The 20876-nt window shown below is 44.7% G+C and overlaps 1 protein-coding gene across 6 annotated transcripts in view; it reads left to right on the top strand.

Annotated features, from left to right (window-relative positions):
- The first annotated feature begins 1672 nt into the window (after positions 1–1672).
- The window catches only part of TOGARAM2 (TOG array regulator of axonemal microtubules 2), a 72366-nt gene continuing 53162 nt past the window's right edge, over positions 1673–20876 (top strand). For 4 of the 6 annotated variants that reach the window (XM_045054743.1, XM_045054740.1, XM_045054739.1 and 1 more), the window contains exon 1: positions 1673–5427. The gene's annotated coding sequence lies outside the window, so the exon portion shown is untranslated. The remainder of the gene's footprint in view (positions 5428–20876) is intronic. The other 2 variants (XM_045054746.1, XM_045054741.1) reach the window with 1 other exon arrangement.

The following is a 20876-nucleotide window of genomic DNA, read 5'->3' as shown; positions in this document are numbered from 1 at the left end:
CGCGGGGCTTGAACCCACGAACCGTGAGATCATGACCTGAGCTGAAGTCAAACGCTTAACTGACTGAGCCACCCAGGCGCCCCCTCGGGCCCCCCCCTCCCCTGCAAACTTGTTTTTTAATATAATGTGTTCTTTATGGCACCTCAGCACTGTCCTTTGTGCTAACCCATTTTGTGTCCACAATTTGTATACCGGATCAGAAAATGTAGAATGAGAGTCTGTAGCCGTGTAGACAGATTAGCAGGCACGGTCTGGCGCAAGTGCGGGATGGATGGTATTCTGTCTCTTCGGTACAATGCTGGCTGACTGGCTGTGAGAAAACCAGATTGAGCGTACTTCGCAAGTATTTTGTGGATAGTTTTTGATAGGAAGGTAGTTCTGAGAAGAACAAGGCAATTACAAATGCACGTGAGGAATGTCAAATGAAAAACCCCGAAGTTGAAAATCACCACTTTAAAAGTTGCCTGGCATGTTCTTTGTAGGTAATGATCACTCAAAGGGGGAGGAAATAACTATACTTAACTGGCCGCTGAAGTGAAGGGATTTCCTGATGGAAGTAAGTAGGTATGAAAGCATTTTGTTAGACCCTTGGCCCCACCGTAGCGTGTTTTGTTCCAGTTAGAAAGAGGCGAAGGGGCATGGTGGTGCCTGACCTTCCGCAATCCCTGAAGACTGAGGCCATGTGGCAGCTAGCTGCCTTAGCTGGCCCTGTGTGGTCACGATGTTGCAAAACTGGGCCAAAGCTTCGCAGGTTCAGAAACTAATTGCCTTTGTCTTTAGAAGTGATGCAATTTCGTGAAGTGAAAGAGTTAACAAGGCTTCTAGGAAAGATTGGTATTTAAATGGTATATTTACAGTGAGAAGCATATCTCTCAAGCGGAGTAGCGTGTTCAAGTTTGGTGAAGACCTGTCTTTCTGCACAGGAAAGCCACAGAGTAAACTGGCTTTATAATTGGAAGATGGTCTTTGAACCAGAGTGTGAAATTGGAATAAGCAATGAATTGGATGGTTTTACTAGCTGGTGTAACGGGCAGTGTGTAGTCTACATTGTGAAGGGGTTGGAATTCTAGGCTTTCCTCACCTTGCTCTGGGCCCTTCACTTCATACTGATCCTGCTTTTAATGGGACAGTTACTGTGGTTGGAACGCAGGTATTCTGGGCCTCCTCAGGCACCCACCCACTTAGGACGGCTGGTTAGGGTACATTCTAATAATTTAGTGGACAGCTTCCTCCTGACCATGGGCACCATCACCATGCAGTTACACCTAAGAAATAAACTTGCCATTTTCAGCCAAACTTTGACCTTGTTAAGTATTTTCAACCTAGCAAAGTCTGCCTCCCCTTCTTTATTGTGGTAAAATATACGTGGACGATTTTAACCGATTTGTTTTTCCTTTTCCCTTTTGTTCGTTTTTTGAGAGAAAGAGAGCGCGAGCGCACGAGTAGGGGAGTGGGGCAGAGGGAGAGAGAATCCCAAGCAGGCTCTACACTGTCAGTGCACAGTGAGATCATGAGATCAGGAACCATGAGATCATAACCTGAGCTGAGATTAAGAGTCACTTAACAGACTGAGTCACCCAGGCACCCCTCCCACCCCCTTTTCTTTAATGTATTTTTAAACCCTATTGTTTTAAAAACAATGGCATCCATTGAGTAAATTTTGGAAAATACCAAAAAGCATAAGGAAGGAAAATAAAATTATATTAACGGATAACCGTTTATACCGTTTGGAGTATCTCCTTTAAATCTTTTTCTCTTTAAAAAAAATAAAAATAAAAAATAAATAAATCTTTTTCTCTTTGCATGAGTGCGCACACATTTTTCTTAAGAAATTGGAATCCTAACATTTGTTCATTTTATTCTTTGTCACATTAATATTATTAATTACCCTTTGAAATAATGCCAGCTGTGGTTTTTAGTATTCCATCATGTTCTACTTTAAATTTGTTGTAAGTAACGCTACAGTGAACATTTTGCCCACGTTTTGTATTTCTTTTTAAATGTATCCTTATGAGGTATTCTTAGGAATAGCATTAGTTAATAAAATACATGAATATTCTCTTCAGACATGAAATTTGCTAAATCCTTTTCCAGAAAGGTTGTATTGATTTTTTTTTTTTTTTAAGACTCTTTCTTTAGACTTGCAAGTTCAGGTCCTTGTCTTTGCTTAAAGGGATTGTCTTATTTATCTGTAAAGACTTTTTATTTATTAAAGATATTCATCCCTTGCCAAACATGCCACAGATATTTTCCCCCGACTTGCCTTTTCGTTTTTTGTATGATACTATTTTCCTTTATGGTTTTCTTATTTTTAAGCTTAAAAAACCTTTCCCCTAGGAAGATACTCCTTGTATTTTGTTTTAGTCTTCTTCATCTCCCCTGCCCCCCCACATTTACCTTTCTAGTAACTGGTTGTGATTTATCAATCCATGTGAAATAAAGTTGGTTGCAACCACTATTTTTCCAAGTAGAAAAAATAATTGCTATAAAACATCAATACGTTGCATGTAGATGAGAGTGATTGTTTTAGAGGGGCATATATATGTTAGGTTGCAATCTAAAACATGTTTCTGTGGGTAAGACACTTGAAAGCTGCTGCTGTAATCCATTTTGAATTCTTTTCCGTGTATCTGTGAGACGGGGGAGGCTCTAATTTAGTTTTCCCTCCACACACACCAGTTTTCTCCACACTGTTGAATACTGTTAGCACTGGACTGAATTTGTGTCCTCCCCAAATTCGTATGTTGATCCCCTAATCCCCGATGTGATGGTATTTGGAGATGCAACATTTGGGAGGTGATCAAGTCAGGAGAGTGCAGTTCTCATGGTGGGGTTCTTGCCTTTATATAGAAAACCCGAGAGAGCTTACTTCCTGTCTCTGCTCTCTCCATGTGAGCGTCCAACGAGAGGATGGCCATCCACCAACCAACCAGGAAGCAGGTTCTCACCAGGCACCAGATCTGCCGGCACCTTGATCTTGGGCTTCCCAGGCTTCAGAACTGTGAGAGAAATGCTTGCTGTCTAAGGCTCCCAGTATGTGGTATTTGTCCAGCGGCCTGAGCAGACTAAGACTTTTTCTGGCGTGTAGACATATGCTCATATGGCAGGTCTGGTTCATTGCCAACCATTCTATTCACTGTTCTCTCCTTTGTATCACTGCTACATTGGTGTGAACCAGTGTTGCTTTGCAATTAATTCATTTTTGTTGTTGGTATCTCTATACCTATAAATATTCCCTAAATGTTTTTTCATTCTTCCATATTGTTAAGCAAATATTCTTTGGTTGTAAGAAAAAAACTTGACTGGAGGCAGCTTAAGCAAAACAAACGTATTACAACTTCAGAGAATCTCAGTGCACAGGCAGAACCAGCTGGCCCTCAGGAAGGGATTACAGGTGGGAGGGGGAAGAACCGGCAACGGCTCCGAGCAGTCCCTTATCTTCTGCCCTCTGTTGCCTCTGTCCCCAAGTTTATGATGTTATAATCCAGCCACTGCTGACTCTCAGGAGAGCTGGATATTCTCTGCATCTCCAGATCCACTGTCCCGCTTTCTCCATCTGCTCCATGGCTAGGAGGCTGGGTTTTATAAACTGCATCAGCCCAGCTTCTGGGCTGGCAGCTGGTTGGGATCAGCCAATGGGCGGGACTGGCAGGGGTGGGAGGACAGGAGGGTCTTGTTTATTGGCCTGGGCTAGCTCTCCGGCTAGCCAGCTGGCCTTGGGGTGGCAGGGACTTAGCTCTGGCTAGAGTCCAGGAACAATCCTCCCTTTGCTCTTCTGTGGCTGCAGTTTGAAGTTCACTTTGCTTTCTTGCCTATCTTTCTCAATGCCTCACCCTCTCCGGCCAATTTCCCCTAACTCTGCCCACACCTTTGCAAGTAGCCCCTTTATGAAATTCTTCAAACACCATCAAAGTGTGTTACATGTTTTCCCCTGGGAGCTTGAGCCAGTCCAAATTGCCGGTTCCTGGGAGACAGTGGCTTTGTTTTGGTTCAGGTATCACCACATCAATCACCCAGGCCTGGGCATGTCACATCACGGTAGTGAAGGGGGCAGTCTCCTGCCCAAAGTCAGCTTCATTGTGAACTGAGCTGTTGTATACCTCACAGAGAGTTAAAGCATTAACAAATTAAAAAATGTTTAAGTTGTGGTAAAATATACATAATATAAAACTTACCATTTTAACCAGTTCAGTGGCATTAGTAAGTACATTCATGTTGTGCGCCCACCACCACCACCCATCTCCAGAACCTTTTCATCCTCTCAAATTGACACTCTTTACCCTCTGAACCCTAACTCCTCTCCCCTTCACCATAGCCCCTGGCAACCGCTGTTGTCCCTTTTGCCTCTGATCACTCCAGGCACTTCATTGAAAAAATAAATCTTAGACAAGTAATACAGAAATACATTCTTGTCAGAAAGGATGAAAACATTATGTATAAGGCTGAACTAAATCTGCCCCCCACCTCGGATCCCCTTCCTCACCACTCACGATGGTCACACACAGAGGTGACCATGGTTATTTTAGAGGCTGCGTTCTTCTGAAGCTTTTCCTATGCCTTTCTTTGCCTACATACATGTGCTCTTAGAAAATAAGTCATTTCTCCGTTTCTCACGTAAATGGTATACTGTATGTAGCATTCTGCAACTAGAACTCACTTTTTATTACCTGGCGCATGTTGGAAGACTTTCCAAGTTTGTAAGACAGAACTTCCTCATTCCTTAAAACTGCCTCAGGACCAGTTGGCCTGGCTTGGGGTAGAGCGATAGAGTAAAAGAATTGATTCCATCATGGAATGTTATAACATTAAAATTTAGTTTTCCCGTTGGATAGGAATATCATATGATGATGATTTTTTTTTAATTGGGAAATGGTGGCTCTTGCTACTACCTCTGCAGGTTGGGGTAATCGCATTGGAAGAAATGATCTAATTGTAGTTTAGGAGTGTGTGTGGCTGAACATTCCAGTTTGGGCAAAGTAAATAATTCGCCTGTTCTGGCACATCATATTCCTCAGGCTCTTACCTCATGACTGAATGATTTTGTGTGTTTGTTTAGGACTCCAGTAGGATAGGGGAGGCACTGGGGTTCTGCGTAGGTGGGAATCGTTTCATCGAGAAGGGTTTTTTCTGCCTTTCTTGTTTCACAGCTGGGTGCTCAGTGCTTTGCACACAGTCGATTGCATTTGACACACAGCGTTGGAATGTCCCTGGGATTGTGACTTATGGCACTTACAATTTAGGGGTGGGGATGAGTGGGGAGATACAGTTGAACAAGTACTTAGAAAAGAAGGTAGAATGAAGTAAATGTCATTTATTTTTACAAGACAGGTGCCGTGGAAGCCATGAGAAAGGGGAGACCAATCTACTCCCAACCAGAGATCAGAATGTCGAAGAACAAAAGTGAGGAGCAAAATAGATGCTTAAGAGGTGCGTTCTAGAAACATAACATGAACACCTTAGAACTGAGATCCTTGATCAGTGAAGTGTGGGAGACTGTCTAGTTTCAAGAAACCAAAATGAGTTTTGATGAATGGGGAGAGCCTATGGCAACATTTTCTCAGGTAGTCCCAGATGGTCCTCTCACCCTCACTGGACATTCAGTGTCTAGTTTAGAGTGCACACGTGTATTGCTTTCTGCCCTTGCTTGAGTTTTCTCAGGGCGTTGAATTTTCTCCCATCCTCCCCAGGTTGCTTTGGTTACTTTCTCAGGCTGGAAGGACAGCATCCATATAAAACAACCACTAGGTGCCATCCTTGCTTTGTGCAAATTTCTGCTTTCGGGAGCCTTGAGGAAAAGCTGCTAGTTCTGACCTCTCTGTGGGGCTGTGCCTTCTGCACACCCGACTTTCTGGGGTTGCCCCAGAGAAACCATGAGGCGCTTCCAGTTCTGTTTTCTGGTGTCCAGGTCCTAAAACAGAGCCTGGGTGTCTCAAGCCCAGCAACACGCATTATGAGAAGGACCCAGAAGTGAACCCCTATTTAGAGGAGGTTGAGTCTTCAGGTGGTTGGCCCATTTGGACAGAGTGGGCCGCTGGCCTGTCTGTACCCTTCCCGGACCCACTGCCAGCACCAGCCCCCTTCCCCACTGGAGGCCAAGCACCTACCTGACAAAATGCCCAGCCGACAGGAGAAGCGGCCGTCTGTGAGTCGCCCAGCACAGGAAGCTTGATTGGATGTTCCCCTTCCTGCATTTCCTTCAAAAGTGAAGTAATAATAATAAAGCCAAAATCAGAGAAAGGTCACACATACCATACATCAATTGCATCAGTTTCCCCTGTAAAGCCTGGTCCGTGGAGACCATGATTCTATGCTATGACAATAATGGGAGGGACGTAGAATTTTTTTCCACTTTTCCCAACTTATAAAAATTTCAAATATACAGAAAAGTCAGAAGAGTAGTGTAATTATCTGTATGCATACCACTTACATTAATCCACTGCTAATATTTCATTTTGCTTCATCTATATTTGTGTGCATGTTTATTTTTGCTGATCTTTTAGAAAGTGCATTGGAGATGTCACCAAACTTTACTTCTAAATACTTCATTGTGAAGTTCCTGAAAATTGTGACCTCCAACATAATCACAGTGCCAATATTATGCTAAAAAGATCAAATAGTAATTCCCGTTTGTCCAGTTCATATTCGATTTTTTCCAACTGTCCCCCAAATGTATTTTATTTTTTATAGCTGTCATTTTTCAAGCCAGGATCTAGTCAAGATTCACTCACTGGATCTGCTTAAGTCTTCTTTTGCTACTTTTGCTCTAAAACAGTATCTCCCATTTTCCTTCCTTAGTTTTTTTTCTATGACATTAACACATTGAAGAGACCATGACAGTTGTCTTATAGAATGAGCCACACGCTGGATTTGGTTGTTTCCCTGTCGAGGATACAACTTATTCTATCCTCTGTGTCTTCTATAATCTGGATGTTACAACTCAGTACTATCCAATAGAATATTTTCTGTGATGATGGAAATGTTCTCTGAGACGTCCAATATGGTAGTCAACAGCTACGTGTGGTCACTGAGCACTTAGAATGTAGACAGCATGGCTGCATAACTGATTTTTAAATTTTATTTAATTTTCATTCATTAATATACATTGAAATAGCTGCATGTGGCTAGTGGCTATGGTACGGAGCAGCACGGATCTTAAGGCTTAATTAGATTTGGGTTTAATGGTTTCGATAAGACTTCAAAGATGACACTGTATACTTCATATTGTAACACCTCAGGAGGTGAGATAATGATACATTGTCCCACTATTAGTGATGCTAGTTTAAAAACAAGCTTTATTGAGGTATAATTTACAATCAGTAACATACATTTTAGGTATATAGGTGAATGGGTTTCAACAAATCTTTTGTTTCTTAACGTTTATTTTGAGAGAGTGCAAGTGGGGGAGGAGCAGGGAGAGAGGGAGACACAGAATCTGAAGCAGGCTCCAGGTTCTGAGCTGTCAGCACAGAGCCCGACACAGGGCTCGAACTGAATTTTATGAGATCGAAGTGTGAGATCATGATCTGAGCTGAAGTCAGATGCTCAGCCGACTGAGCCACCCGTGTGCCCCTCTGGTTTTAGCATTTAAAGCTAAGTTTTCCCTTTGTTACAACCCACAAATTTTGACAGGCTGTATTTTCATTTTCATTCAGCACAAAACATTCTCTAATTTCTCTTTTCTCTTGTGAGTTCTCCTGCGACTCATGGATTATTTAGAAGTGTGATTTTTCATTTCCAAATATTTGGGGATTTCCTGAAGATCTCTCTATTATTACTTTCTAATTCAATTCTGTTATGGTAAGAGAATATCCTCTGTATGACTTAATTCTTTACACTTACTGAGGCTTGTTTTATGGCCCAGTACATAATCTACCTCAGTGAATGTTTCTCTTGCACTCGAAAAGAATGGGTGTTTGCTATTGTTCAGTAGAATGTTCTATAAATATCAATTAAGTCAAGTTGTTTGATGGTGTTGTTCAGGTTTTCTACTTTTTGTGTCTACTTATCCTATCCATTATTGAAAGAGGTCTACTGAAGTATTCAACTGGAAATATGAGTTTGTCTGTTTTTCCTTGCGTTCTGCCAGTTTTTGGTTCCGTATATTAAGCTTCATTATTGGGCACGTCCACATTTAGGATTGTTGTGTCTTCTTGATGAATTGGCCTCTTTGTCATTGTGGAATGTCCCTCTTTATACCTGGTGGAAGCTCTTGTTCTAATGTCTGCATTGTCTGATATTAACGCAGCATTGCCACTTCCCTTATGTGTATTGTTTGCACAATATATTAAATCTCTTTCCATCCTTTCACTTTTTGCCTGTGTTTAAAATTTTATTTAATTTATTTTAATTTTTTTTTTTTAATTTTTTTTTCAACGTTTATTTATTTTTGGGACAGAGAGAGACAGAGCATGAACGGGGGAGGGGCAGAGAGAGAGGGAGACACAGAATCGGAAACAGGCTCCAGGCTCTGAGCCTTCAGCCCAGAGCCTGACGCGGGGCTCGAACTCACGGACCGCGAGATCGTGACCTGGCTGAAGTCGGACGCTTAACCGACTGCGCCACCCAGGCGCCCCGATTTTTTTAATGTTTATTTATTTTTGAGAGAGAGACAGAGTGCGAGTGGGGGAGGGGAAGAGAGAGAGGGAGACACAGAATCCGAAGCAAGCTCCAGGCTCAGCACCATTGGATGCTTAACCAACTGAGCCACCCAGGTGCCCCTGTGTTTTAAATTTTAAAGTGATGTCTTGTAAGCAGCATATAGTTGGGTTTTGTTTTTTCCCAGTCTGACTCTTTCTTCCTTGAATGTTTAGACCATGTTCATTTACTGTAGTTATCAGAATGATTGGGATTAAATGTACCATCTTGCTATTAGTTTTCTATTTGTCTCTTCTGGTCTTTGTTCCCTCTGTCTTCTTCTTTTGTTTAAATAAACACTTGGAGGCTTCTTTTTTTTTTTTTAACATTTATTTATTTTTGAGAGAGAGAGAGAGAGAAAGGGAGAGAGAGAACAAGCACACAAGCGGGGGAGGGGCAGAGAGACAGAGGGAGACACAGAATCTAAGGTAGGTTCCAGGCTCAGAGCTGTCAGTGCAGAGCCTGATGTGGGGCTTGAACCCATGAACCACGAGATCATGACCTGAGCCAAAGTCCAATGCTTAACTGACTAAGCCACCCAGGGCACCCCTTCCCCTTCTTTTCGTGACTTTTGGATAAATAGTTTTAAAAATTCCACTTTAGTGGCACCTGGGTGGCTCAGTTGGTTAAACAAGTCTCTTGATTTAGGCTCAGGTCATGTCTCATGGTGGGTTGTGAGATCGAGACCCACTTTGGGCTCAGTGCTGGGCATGGAGGCTGCTTAAGATTCTCTCTGTCCTCTTCTGTCTCTCCTTCTGCCTCTCCCCTGCTCACACCCTCTCTCTCAAAATAATTCCACTTTATCTTCACCATTGTCTTATTCGCTCTACTTCTTTGTTTTATTACTTTACTGATGGCTCTAGGTTTCCACATGCATCACAATATGCATGACCCTATGGGTCCCTAGTGAATGCCCTGAGTTATCAACAAGGACTCTCCATTCTGGTTAGTCGGAATGCTGGTTAAATGCTGTGTGAGTTCTGGGAACTCCTCCACTCACTGTTTCTTGGTAGCTCTTTGTCTGACCTCCTGGAATTTCACTTTACACACGAGCATCTTGGTATTCAGTAAAGACTCAAGGGCACACCTAGGCAGAGTTGTTTGGAGCCATTTTTCCACCCACCTCCTTCTCCACCAGAACTCTGTCTTGTGACTTCCAGCTGCATCAGCTCCTCTGAACCCCCCTCTCTGTCTCCTCAACACAGCCGGATTGGGGGTCCCCTTCCCTGCTCTGTGGTCTGGAATGTGCCTCCAAGCAGATTCCTTCAGGCCTCACTACATCCGTTTCCTTTCCCTCAGGAATTGCTAGTGCTGCCTGTTGTCCAGTGTCTAAAAATAATAGTTTCATATATTTTGTCTGTTTTTCTAATTGTCTATTGTGGGAGGGTAAATCCGGTCTATGTTATTCCATCATGTCAGAAGGAGACGTCTCATTTAACTTTTGATTATTGATCTTTTTTATGTGGCTACATAGTCTTTATTACAGTAATTTAAAAATGCATATAAATAATCTACGTTCATAGTGGAAAACCTTGAAATACCAATTGAAGTAAAAATCATCCATAATCCCTCCATCATGAAGTAAGCAGAAATAATGTTTTAGCATATATCCTTCCAGACTTTTCTATGAGCATATGTATCTATAAATATAAAAATAAGACCATACTGTCCCCACCAGGACGATGGTTTATAACAGCTGCCTACTCCCCAAGAACGCAGGAGAAATGGTGCCCATTTTTCCTCTGTGTTATGACAGCTCATGAGTTTCTCAGGAGAGCCTACTGCATTTCAGAGACATTTGCAAGACTCTGGACTTGAGAACTTTCATGTGTACAAGAAAATCATATTTGTTTTTTGTTTCTTAAGTCTGCAAGTTTGCAAATGTAAAACCTTTATAAGAGAAAGAGAAGCAGTGGGTTTGACATTGTATTCTTAGGCCCCCCCCAAGGAGCTTGTCCTCAAATGTATTGTTTGAAGGGGCAAAGACAGAGAATATTTTTTTATGGATTGTCAGAGTTCAAGAAATTTGTTCAAGTCTGGACTGTTTATTGGTTTGGATCTTTTAAAGTTAAGAAAGAAAAAAACCCAAATAGGCCACTCTGCTTAAAAATTGTACACATTAAAGCTCTGTAACTCTTGTCTTATCTTAGGGTCTGCATGGGCCCTATCAGAGGGGGCCAGGCCTGGTGTGCCTTTTCCTATGAAGAAATTGAGTATGGCAAAAGCTTTGGAGCAGAGTGCTGAGGGTCCAGACCCCAGCACTTCCTCTGTGAGCTTTGGCAAGCCCTTACCTTCCCTGAGTACCAGCGTCCTCATCCACAAGATCAAAGTACATAACATCTCCGAAAGGTGGCTGTAAAGATGCATTAAAATAAGGTTTCTAGTGTATCCAGTGGCCAGCAGCACACGAAGGTTCAGTAAAAAGCCTCAGAGATGTTACAAAACTAGCTGAAGACCACAGAGCCAGCAGAACATCAAGTACAAAACCACTGCTCCCAACCGGAAGTGTATTCATTCCCCCGTCTTCATCTATTTTCCAGTTAAGGCCTCTCTTTTTAAACAGCTTAAATTGTTGCTTTCCCCCCATAACACTGCAAATTCTCCATGTGACCACCTTGGCTTCTATATTCAGAGACGTGCTGTGCTGTCGTAGATGTTCTCTTTTTGGCTCTGTTTGTCCTCTCTCACGCTGTCTCCCCCACGCCCCACCCCACCGGGTCTGCCTTCTTTCTCAGTGTGTCTCTTTGGAGGAGACGAGGCCATCTTCATTCTTTATACCTTTGCCCTCCTCCTCCAACCTACACACATCCAAGGATGTGTTTCTGGGGAAGCACTCCCCTGTCACTCACAGGATCCTTAGAGAGTCATTGCTTCTGCCGTGGTCATGGTATTTCAGAGGGTCCCCCAAGCAGGCTCACCCTGCCTCTGGCAAGGGGAGGCCATCTCTCCGCCGTCGTGCGGGCTCTGATAACACCAGCAAGAGAGAAATCCAGGCTATTTGCCCTTTGGTGTCGCCGGGAGGATGTGCCATTTCTGTTTGCAGCAACAGTGACAAATGTCCATCTGTGTTTTATGGTGAAGCGTCAGGCTACTTTGTGCACAGAGAGGTTTCAGGAAGATTCTGGCTGGGCTTTAGGAGTTCTGCAAGGTTTGCATTGCACTGCGTGCTACCTCTAGGGGCTGAGACTTGCCATGCCACCTTCAGTTCTGGTTTTCGCCCCACTGAAAGGTATGTTGGGTCTGGACTTGCCTGGCAGGATGTGGGGCACAGTAGTGGGTGCTACAGATGACTCAGAGGCAGGGGGTCTTGGGCTAGGGTGGCCACCTTTCCCACCAGCAGAAGTTGGAGGCCACAGACTTTCTGTTTCCAGTGAGGCAGGACATGCTCACACTGGTGGGGCAAATGAGGATTCTAGAAGACTAGAGTCCTAAAGGCACTTGGGTTATTAATGCTAGGGGGTTCTTTTTGTAACCATGTTGGTATACAAAAACCAGGGGTGCCTGGACAGTTGAGTGTCCAACTTCAGCTCAGGTCATGATCTCATGGTTCATGAGTTTGAGCCCCGCATCGGGCTCTGTGCTGACAGTTCAGAGCCTGGAGCCTGCTTCGGATTCTGTGTCTCCCTCCCTCTCTGTCCCTCCCATGTTGGCACATGCTCTCTCAAGAATAGATAAACATTAACAAAATTTAAAAAACATTTTTCAAAAACAAACCAATGGAAAACATAAAAAACAAAAGTTTTGGAACCAGATAGACCCCTTTTGAATTAAGACTCTTGGGCTTCCTGACTATGAGGTCTTTGACACATGGTTTTCCTTATCTCTTTTGCAGAATTAGAGACAAGCCATTATGTAAGAACCAATGTAACTTCTCTGACACATAGTAGGTGATTAGTGAATGTTAATTTCCTTTCTTTTTCTCTTCCCTAAATTTGGATTAGCTTTGACATGATTCTTATAACGGTGCTAGGACGTAAGCAGGGAAAATATTTTTATTCCTGTTTTAGAGATGAGAAAATGGGGTACAGAGACATTTACTGATCTGCACAAGGCCACCAGGACAAGCTGGGTCCCCGACGTCCTGACAGTACAGGAGAACTTCTAGGAAACTAGATAAGTTGGTTTTTGATCCTGGCCCTACCGCTGCTGTCTGGATGATGCGCTGTGCCTCAGTTTCTTCATCTGCAAAGTGGAGGTAGTTAGAGTATGTACCCCCAAGGATTGTTGTGGGGATAAATGAGCTAGTGTCTATAAAGTGCTTAGACTGGCAACTAAGGGTGGCTCTGATTATTAAATGCCCCATTACCAGGCCTGCCCCCATGGGCTTGTTTTCAGATATTTGGGTATTCCTGGAGGGTGTCCTTTAGAATTCTGGTTTCCTGCGTATTAATAAGGGGTAGAGGGAGTTAGCATCCATCTACGTCACACTGCTTCTCTGTGAGAGCGTGTGTACTGTGAGGGCCCCGTGTGCTCACGTGAGTGCCACGTTAGGACCTACCGTGAGCTCACAGCTGGCGTCCACTCCATCAGCAGACCCGGGCTGGCGTTAGGCTGTCTGCCTATGCATCCCTACATGACTGTGGTTCAGGGCGAGTTTGCTCTTTATTTTCAATTGGCAACTGACAAGCACCCAAAATTGATTCATATCCATGGTAACTGTCACCCAGAGGAACAGTGAGAAACAAGTCTTTTCTTTCATCCTCATCAGACAGAGCCAGGTACCCAGAGACCATCAGGCCTGGTTAGTTTCTTTGGAGAGGATGTGGGTGTCTCCTCCTGCTTGTCTCTCTCTCCCCCTGGGGAGTCCTGGCTGACTACTTGAGGCTGCTGGAGACCAGCAGGCCTGGAAACTATAGAACTGGGCCTGGGACTTCTCGCCTTTGAAAACGCCCTTGAAGCCTGGCGCCTCAGGTAATGGGTGGGTGGTTTGGGGAAGTGTTTGTCGGTTGTAGTCTGGAGGGGGCTGAAATTACTCAGAAAAGCTTGCATTTGTGGTAGTTGATAATTTTTAGAGAGAAGATTGGTGGTGGTGGTTGTCAGGGAGATCCTCAATCGACTGTGTGATGGTAGGAAGACATGTTCTGTCTCTCTTTTATATCTTCTCTGGGGTATTTTTTTCTCTGAAGGGCTTTTCCTTCTCTTCTGCTTCTGATGACTTTTCAGGAGGGAAGTAACGGTGTCCTGGTACCAGCTGGTGAGGGAGATACACACCTTGACTCATCTGAACAACTTTCTCGAGATCTGATTTGTTCTTGATGGTCCCAAGAGGTAAAATATGGTTTATAAAAATTTGAATTACAAATTTGTTATTCACTTGGGCTCAAGTTCTGGGCTGGTTGCCCTGCAAACTTTAAGAGAGATCGGAACATTGATTTGTAACATGTGTTCCTCAAAACTCTGGTCCTAAGACATATTTCATGAACAAACAGGTCTTCTATGTCACACAGATATAGAAATTGCTTCATATGGGTCTATGGTCATACGTATTTGGAAACCACTTCATCCTCTACCCCTTATTAAAACATTACAATACATAGAACCTATTAAGGGTCCTGAGACATCATCTAGTGAAGAAACTAGTTCAACATTAGTTGAGTTTATGTTTCCCAAACTACTTTTACTGGAATTTTTTTTTGTATTCATATTTATTCCACAAAATACAACTGGAGGATAGCTGGGCTGACATTCCCTATATAGTTCAGATTCACTCTACGTTCCAGAATGCAGCTGGAATGAAACAGAATTCACTTGGAATGCAGGGGACTGCATCTCCATTTTCCCCATGTTCCAGAGCTGTGGAGTGATAAATGTTCTTAGTGGGGGGCTGGGGAATGGAAGGCTGAGTGGGGGGAGGCTGGATCCCTAGTAAGCATCCTGGAAGGATGCTGTCTGGCTGCCATCTCCTCACACATCCCTAAGGATAGAGAGTTCACTGCTTCCTGGGGAAGCCATTTGTTAGCATGCCAGAAAGCACAGCGTCCTGCATGTATGTTAAGTGGTGCCCTGACCTGTGGAGTTGTGCAGCCGAGCCCAGTTTCACTGTGGCTTATTATCCCTTCAGTGGCTCAATGGAGCCATCACATTCCCCTCTGAGTCCATCTTTTCCATGTCTTCACACTTCCTTATGTGATGTTATGGCCTTGTGGTCACATTCTCGTTCCTCTGGATGGGCTGTGGTTTGCTGATATCCTTCCCGCAGTGCAGTAAGTAGAAGCAGATCTGAATGCAGACTGAACATTTCCTTTCAGTCCCTAGAGCAGCTCCTGCTTCCAGTCCCTGGTGGAGAAGGGGTCAAGCTCTCACTGCTTGCCTTTCTCCTAGGGCAGCAACTTTTATGTGTAGGTTCTTTGATTGGACTGTCCATGCCACACAGGTCCACACCAAAGATGTGATTTGTATTCACATGGGCTAAATTAGGTGTCACCTCTAGTGAGGAGGATTTGTCAAGACTTTCCATTTTAGTCGTTCTGTTCTCAGCACAAGAGTCTTTGGATAGAAAGTTCCAGTACACAAATTGCCTTGTGATTTAGGAAACTGTCACCTTCAAGTAATAGAAAACCCTCCTCAAAATGTCTTAAATAATAAAGAAACTTTGCAAACACACTAGTTGGCATTTGATAGTAAGTTTTGCAGCTTGCTTGACCCAGTGTCTCAAAGTGCCTCAAACATACCTCTTCACTTTGTCCCTTTATTGTTTCCAATTGTGTGATCTGTGTGTCAAGGTTTTTAAGCCTTTGGAACATTCTCTTTCACTCTACGTGCCTGCCCTGCTCCAGGGAGAATGGCCTATTACCTTTACCCATATTTTCACTCTTTCCTTATTCTTTCTTCATTCCTGATGTCTCCAATTTCCTTCTTTTGTTTCCATTTTGTTTGAAGAACTTCCCTTAGCCATTCTTTTAGGGTAGTTTTGATGGTGACAGATTCTCTTCATTTCTTTTGTGTAAGGATGTCTTGATTTCAGTTTCATTCCTGAAGGATATTTTTGCTGGGTATAGAATTCTGAGCTAACAGGTTTTTTTTTTCTTTCAAGATTTTTTTTTCTCTTTGTCTACTTTTCTGAACTTTGGTTGTGATATTTCCTGGAGTAGATTTCTTTATTTAGAGTTTTCTCAATTCTTGAATCTGTAGATTAAAGTCTTTTACTATATTTGGGGAACTTTCAGGCATTATTTCTTTGAATACTTTTTAGCTCCACACTCTTTAGCCCCCATACTCACTCTAGTAGTACAAAGGTTAGAGCTTTGGTTATAGTCCCACAAGTCCCTGATGCTCTGTTCCTTTCTTGTCAGTCTGTTTTCTCTGTTATTTATTGGGTAACTTCCATGTTCTCCCTTCAAGTTTATTGATTCTGCCCTATGGCATAGTCATATTCACATTGCGTTTTTTTTTTTAATCTCAGTTGTATTTTTCAGTTCTAAAATTTCCAATTGGTTCTTCTTTATATCTTCTATTTCCTCGCTGAGACTTTCTACTTTTTTATGTGTTTCGAGTATATTCATCAAAACATTTTATGATGGCTGCTTTAAAATCCTCATTTTCTGTATCATTTTGGTGTTGTATCACTGATTATCTTTTATTATTTAAGTTGATATTATCTTTATTCCTGGTATGAAGAGTAATTTTCAGTTGTATCTTGAGTATTTGAGTGTTATATGGTGAGACTAGAGATCATATTCAGGCTCCTTTTCTGTAGATAGTCATGCTATCTAGGTGTAGCCCATAGATCTGGATAGGGATGGATGTTCAGTTTCCCACTGGGCCCCACTGGCACCATCCCAGCAAGAGCAGGGCACTGCCTCCCACTGTCATGCCTTGCCTCACTGCCAAAGGGTGGGGGTGGAAGTTCCACTCCCACTGCACCCTGCTGTGTGGCACCTTAAAAAGAAAAACAAACATACAGAAATGTACACATATCCTAAGAATGTGATCATAAGCTTGATGAATTTTCACAAACTGGAAATGTGGGGGCATTTTAAGAATTTTCTTATTTCTTTGCATGTTCTTATAAAAATGTATCAAACTCTTTTTCTCTAGTAGCTCCCAGAATTATTTGCTCACTTATTCTTTCTCTCCTTCTACCCTTTATCTCTCTCTCTTTTTAAAAAAATTTAAATGTTTTTTAATTTATTTTGAGAAAGAGACAGAATGAGAAAGAGAATCTTAAGCTGGCTTCACACAGTGTGGAGCCTGATGTAGGGCTTGATCCCATTAACCACAAGATCATGACCTAAGCTGAAATGAAAAGTTGGATGATTAACTGGCTGAGCCACCCAGGTGCCCCATTTCTCTTTCTTTAGATTCGTTCTTTCATTTCATTTATTTATTCATTTATTCCCATATTAATTTTCCTTCCTCCCATCCCTTCTCCCTCCTATCCATCCATCCATCCATCCATCCATCCATCCATCCATCCATCCATTATTGAAGGAACAATTATCCTCCCTCATCTTCTTTCCTGTGACTGTGGAGCAGCGAGCTTCTCTCCCCTAACATTCTGTGTTCTCTCTTTCTGTGGGGGGAAAGGCTGGAGGGGACATGCCCCATGTGGGGTAAGGGGCTGGCTTATCTTGGAAGAAGTCCCTGAGGGGCTGGGCCAGAAGCAGCATAATCAGAAAGCCTCAGTCCATGCCCTGTTACTATCACTGATTTCCTTTGAGACCCTCTGGGCCTCAGTTTCCCTCATCTGTAATATGAAGGGTTTGACTCGGTCCTCTCTTTGACCCTGTGGCTCAGGTTGCCTATATTATTTTGGAGTTTCTCAGGAACTTCCCAGGAATGAGACAGGCCACAGGGGGATGCCAGTTGAGTGGGGCCTATTCTGTGCCTTTGAGAGTGTCTGAGCACCTGCACCCAGCCTGTACTGCAGTCAGTACCTCCCCGGCTCTCATAGGCTGGGCTCTGAGGTCTGGGCTGGAGTAAGAAGGAACATGAGTGATATTTTGGGAGGATGAGTCAGTCCAAGTGTCAGTCTAGAAACGGGCCAGCTTGGCTCCACTGTTCTACCTCTCCGTGTGGGGGTGTGTGGCATGTGGAAGGAAGGGAGAACTCCAGCCTTTCTCCTCAGCCTGGGGTGGGACCCAGGATACAAGGCATCTGGCCTCCAGGATGACCTAGAGGTCATCCAGTGCCTGATCCCCGTGTTTCATAATGAAAGAAGCCCAGGGAAGACAGGGGCTTGCCAGAAGTCACACAGTAAAGTTGATGACAGGCTCAGGACTGGGACCAACCCCGTTGCCTCCTTGTCTTGAACCCTTGGTCTGGTCATGTGCTAATCATCAGTAAATTGGACTTGCTTTATCCTGAGAGGTGGGAACACAAGGCCTAGCCTGGGCCTTCAGCCCCACAGGGTCTCCACCAGGAGGGACTTGCCCCACCTGCTGCCTGTGAGGTAACCTCTCCTTGTGGCTAGGACAGTGCTATTTTTTTTTTTAATTTTAAATGTTTATTTATTTCTGAGAGAGAGAGAGAGAGAGAGAGAAAGAGAAAGAAAGACATAGAGTGCAAGCAGGGGAGGGGCAGAGAGAGAGGGAGACACAGGATCCAAAGCAGGCTCCAGGCTGTGTGCTGTCACCTAAGCAGAGGTTGATGCTCAACCAACCAAGCCACCCAGATGCCCCATTGCTGGTTTTTAATGGGGCAGTACTGGTCAAGGGGTGGCTCCAGACCCCCTTCCCCTCTTCCATATAATGTATGGTGCTCAGACTCTGGTCTATAGCCTGGAGGTAACATTCCCAATGTCTGCTCCTGGGAAAAGCAGTGAATGTTGCAGGGAAAGGGAGCTCCATGTCACTAACTGTCCCATCTTCCACATCACCAGGGTTCATGTCACTTCCATCACATGACTGAGGGTCTACTGGGCACTCTGGCTGGGGCTAGCGTCTAGGGAGCTTACAGCCTAGGGTGCGTGTGGAGCTGGCTGGGGGCAGGGGCAGGTGGACGATCGCAGCTCAGTGTGCTGAGTGGAGTCGTGACAGGTCCATGCAGGGGCTGGAGAAGCAGGGGAGATCCTGGGGGTGTCAAGGAGGGCTCCTCGAAGGGGAATGGGACTTGGCCAGAGGCAACATGTATATGTGTAGGGGTAGGAGAGAAGCTTTTTCTCAGTTGTGTATTTAGATGCTTATTTGCATATTTTAATCAGACCTCCAGATATTTTGCAATGGGAAGTGTGTTCAGGGTATCTGGTCTTTTACATTGCTGGGAATAGAAGCAATTTAATTTATTAAGGGCCAGGAGGACCCTCAGTGACATTTTCATTGAGGAAATAGGGTCAAAATGTAATCGTCCATTCACCAAATCATGTGTTGAAAGTTTTAGGATATCAGTTTTTGAGATCTTGAGCTGCTTGCTGGGTAGACAAGGGCTGTCCTCTGTGGCTGTGGAGGGGACTACTTATCTGCTCTGTACAAGAGCCCTTTTCCCAGCTTGTGATTGTGCACAGTCCATCAGTCCATTTAATTCATTCATTTCAAGTATTTATTCAGTGCCTTCTAGGGTGGGCTGAGCCTCATGCCCTGTGTCGAGTGTAGGGAGACAATCACTCATGGTCCTTGTGTTCGGGAAACTCACAGAACGGTGGGGGACACCCCTGTGGAGTCATAAGCTCACCAGAGATTCAGTGAGATGACAGGAAACATAGGGAGTGGCTGGAGACAGCCTCCTGCTCAAATTGGGTGGTTGGAGGGGTTCACACAGGGGTGGGCAGGATGCTGAGAAACGGGGGAAGCTCTGGGGCTGACTGGTCATTCTGGGCACCTGGACCACCCCTGGGCTTGAAAGGATTAGTTATAGGACTGCAGAAACGTAGCCGGCTGCCTGTCAGGAGCCGTGACCTTCCAGTGAGGGGCACAGCCAGCCCAGCACGACTGCGTAGGGCCGAAGCAGGGGGAATAGGACCCTGGCGCCCCCTCCCGTCTCCCGCTGGCCAAACCCAAGGGAGCCAGAAGGCAGGGAGCCTGGAGTGAAGGGGGAGAGAGGACCCTAGGGGAGTGGGAGATATCCTGCACACAGACTTGCTGCAGGAGGGGAAGCTTCTCCCAGGAAGGGTGCTGGAACTCTTTAGCAGTTTCCTGGTCCTTATGTAAAAAGTCCTGCACACCGGGCAGCTGAGAAGAGTGACAATTTAATCGGCTCATCGTGCTGGAGCCCAGAAGTCCAAAATCAAGCTGTTGGCAGGGCCAGGTCCCCCCTGAAGGTGCTGGGGAAGGATGTTCCAGGCTTGCTTCCGGCTTTTGGTAGTTGGTTGGTTGTGGCAGCCTAACTCCAAACTTCCCATGGCATTCTCCCTGTGTGTGTGTGTGTGTGTGCGCATGCGTGCATGCCTGCAAGCATGTGTGTATACATACATGTGTGTACATGTGTGTATGTGGTCCTGCATGCATGTGTGTATATATATGCGTGTGCATGCATGTGTGTATGCGTGTGTATGCACATGTGTATGTGTGTGAGTGTGTGCATACGTGTGTGTATGTGTGTGTGCACATGTGTGGGCGCCTGTGTGGGCATGTGTGTGCTATGCAGGGGGAGCTATTAAACAGAACCAAGAGTCCTGAGAGCCACGTGTTTGGGGATCTTTCAGGTGGCTTAGATGATGTGGAGATCTGGGGTCTCCTCCCTCACCCCCTTCACCTGTGCCCCGTAGGTTCCCACCCCTGGAACTCCTCTGCCTGTGCCCTGGAGACTCTTCTATCAGGAGTCCATCCAGGCTTTGTGGGGCTTGGTGCTTAAACAATTTGGGAGCTTCATTAAGAAAGAAGGCAAAATTAGATCTGAAAGTATTTATTAAGGATGATAAAAGAAATCACAACAAAGTACTGGGGCAGGGGATTCAAGTCCCTTTCTTCTGGGATCTCTTCAGACGAGTGACCAGAAAGCTTCTACAGGGCAGCCTGCCACCATGCCTCCACTCGCCCATCGGGGCAACTCTCCTGGCTCCTAGGGCCCCAGGCTGGGAGTCCAGCAGCTTCAGTATCTCCCACCCCTGCTGGCGCCTGGCCAGCTCCTTACCCTTCGGCTTCAGGTTGACACCACATCTCATGGCCCCCAGGCTCACTCTCATCACGTGGTCATAGTAACCGTGAGCGTGTGACTCACCGAGTGCCTGTTCCTTGCCAACCAGCGCGAGTGCTTTCCGAGGGTCCAACACACCAGGAGGGCAGAGCTGTGCTCCTCCCTGCTTGGCATGTGGGGAAACGGGGGCTCTGAGAGCTTGTTTCTTCTCCAAGGTGACGCGGTGGCTGGGG

The sequence above is a fragment of the Felis catus genome, chromosome A3 (genome assembly GCF_018350175.1).
Source record: "Felis catus isolate Fca126 chromosome A3, F.catus_Fca126_mat1.0, whole genome shotgun sequence".
NCBI lineage: Eukaryota > Metazoa > Chordata > Mammalia > Carnivora > Felidae > Felis > Felis catus.
The sequence above is the reverse complement of the archived record's forward strand: the minus strand, read 5'-3'. Positions and strand labels throughout refer to the sequence as shown.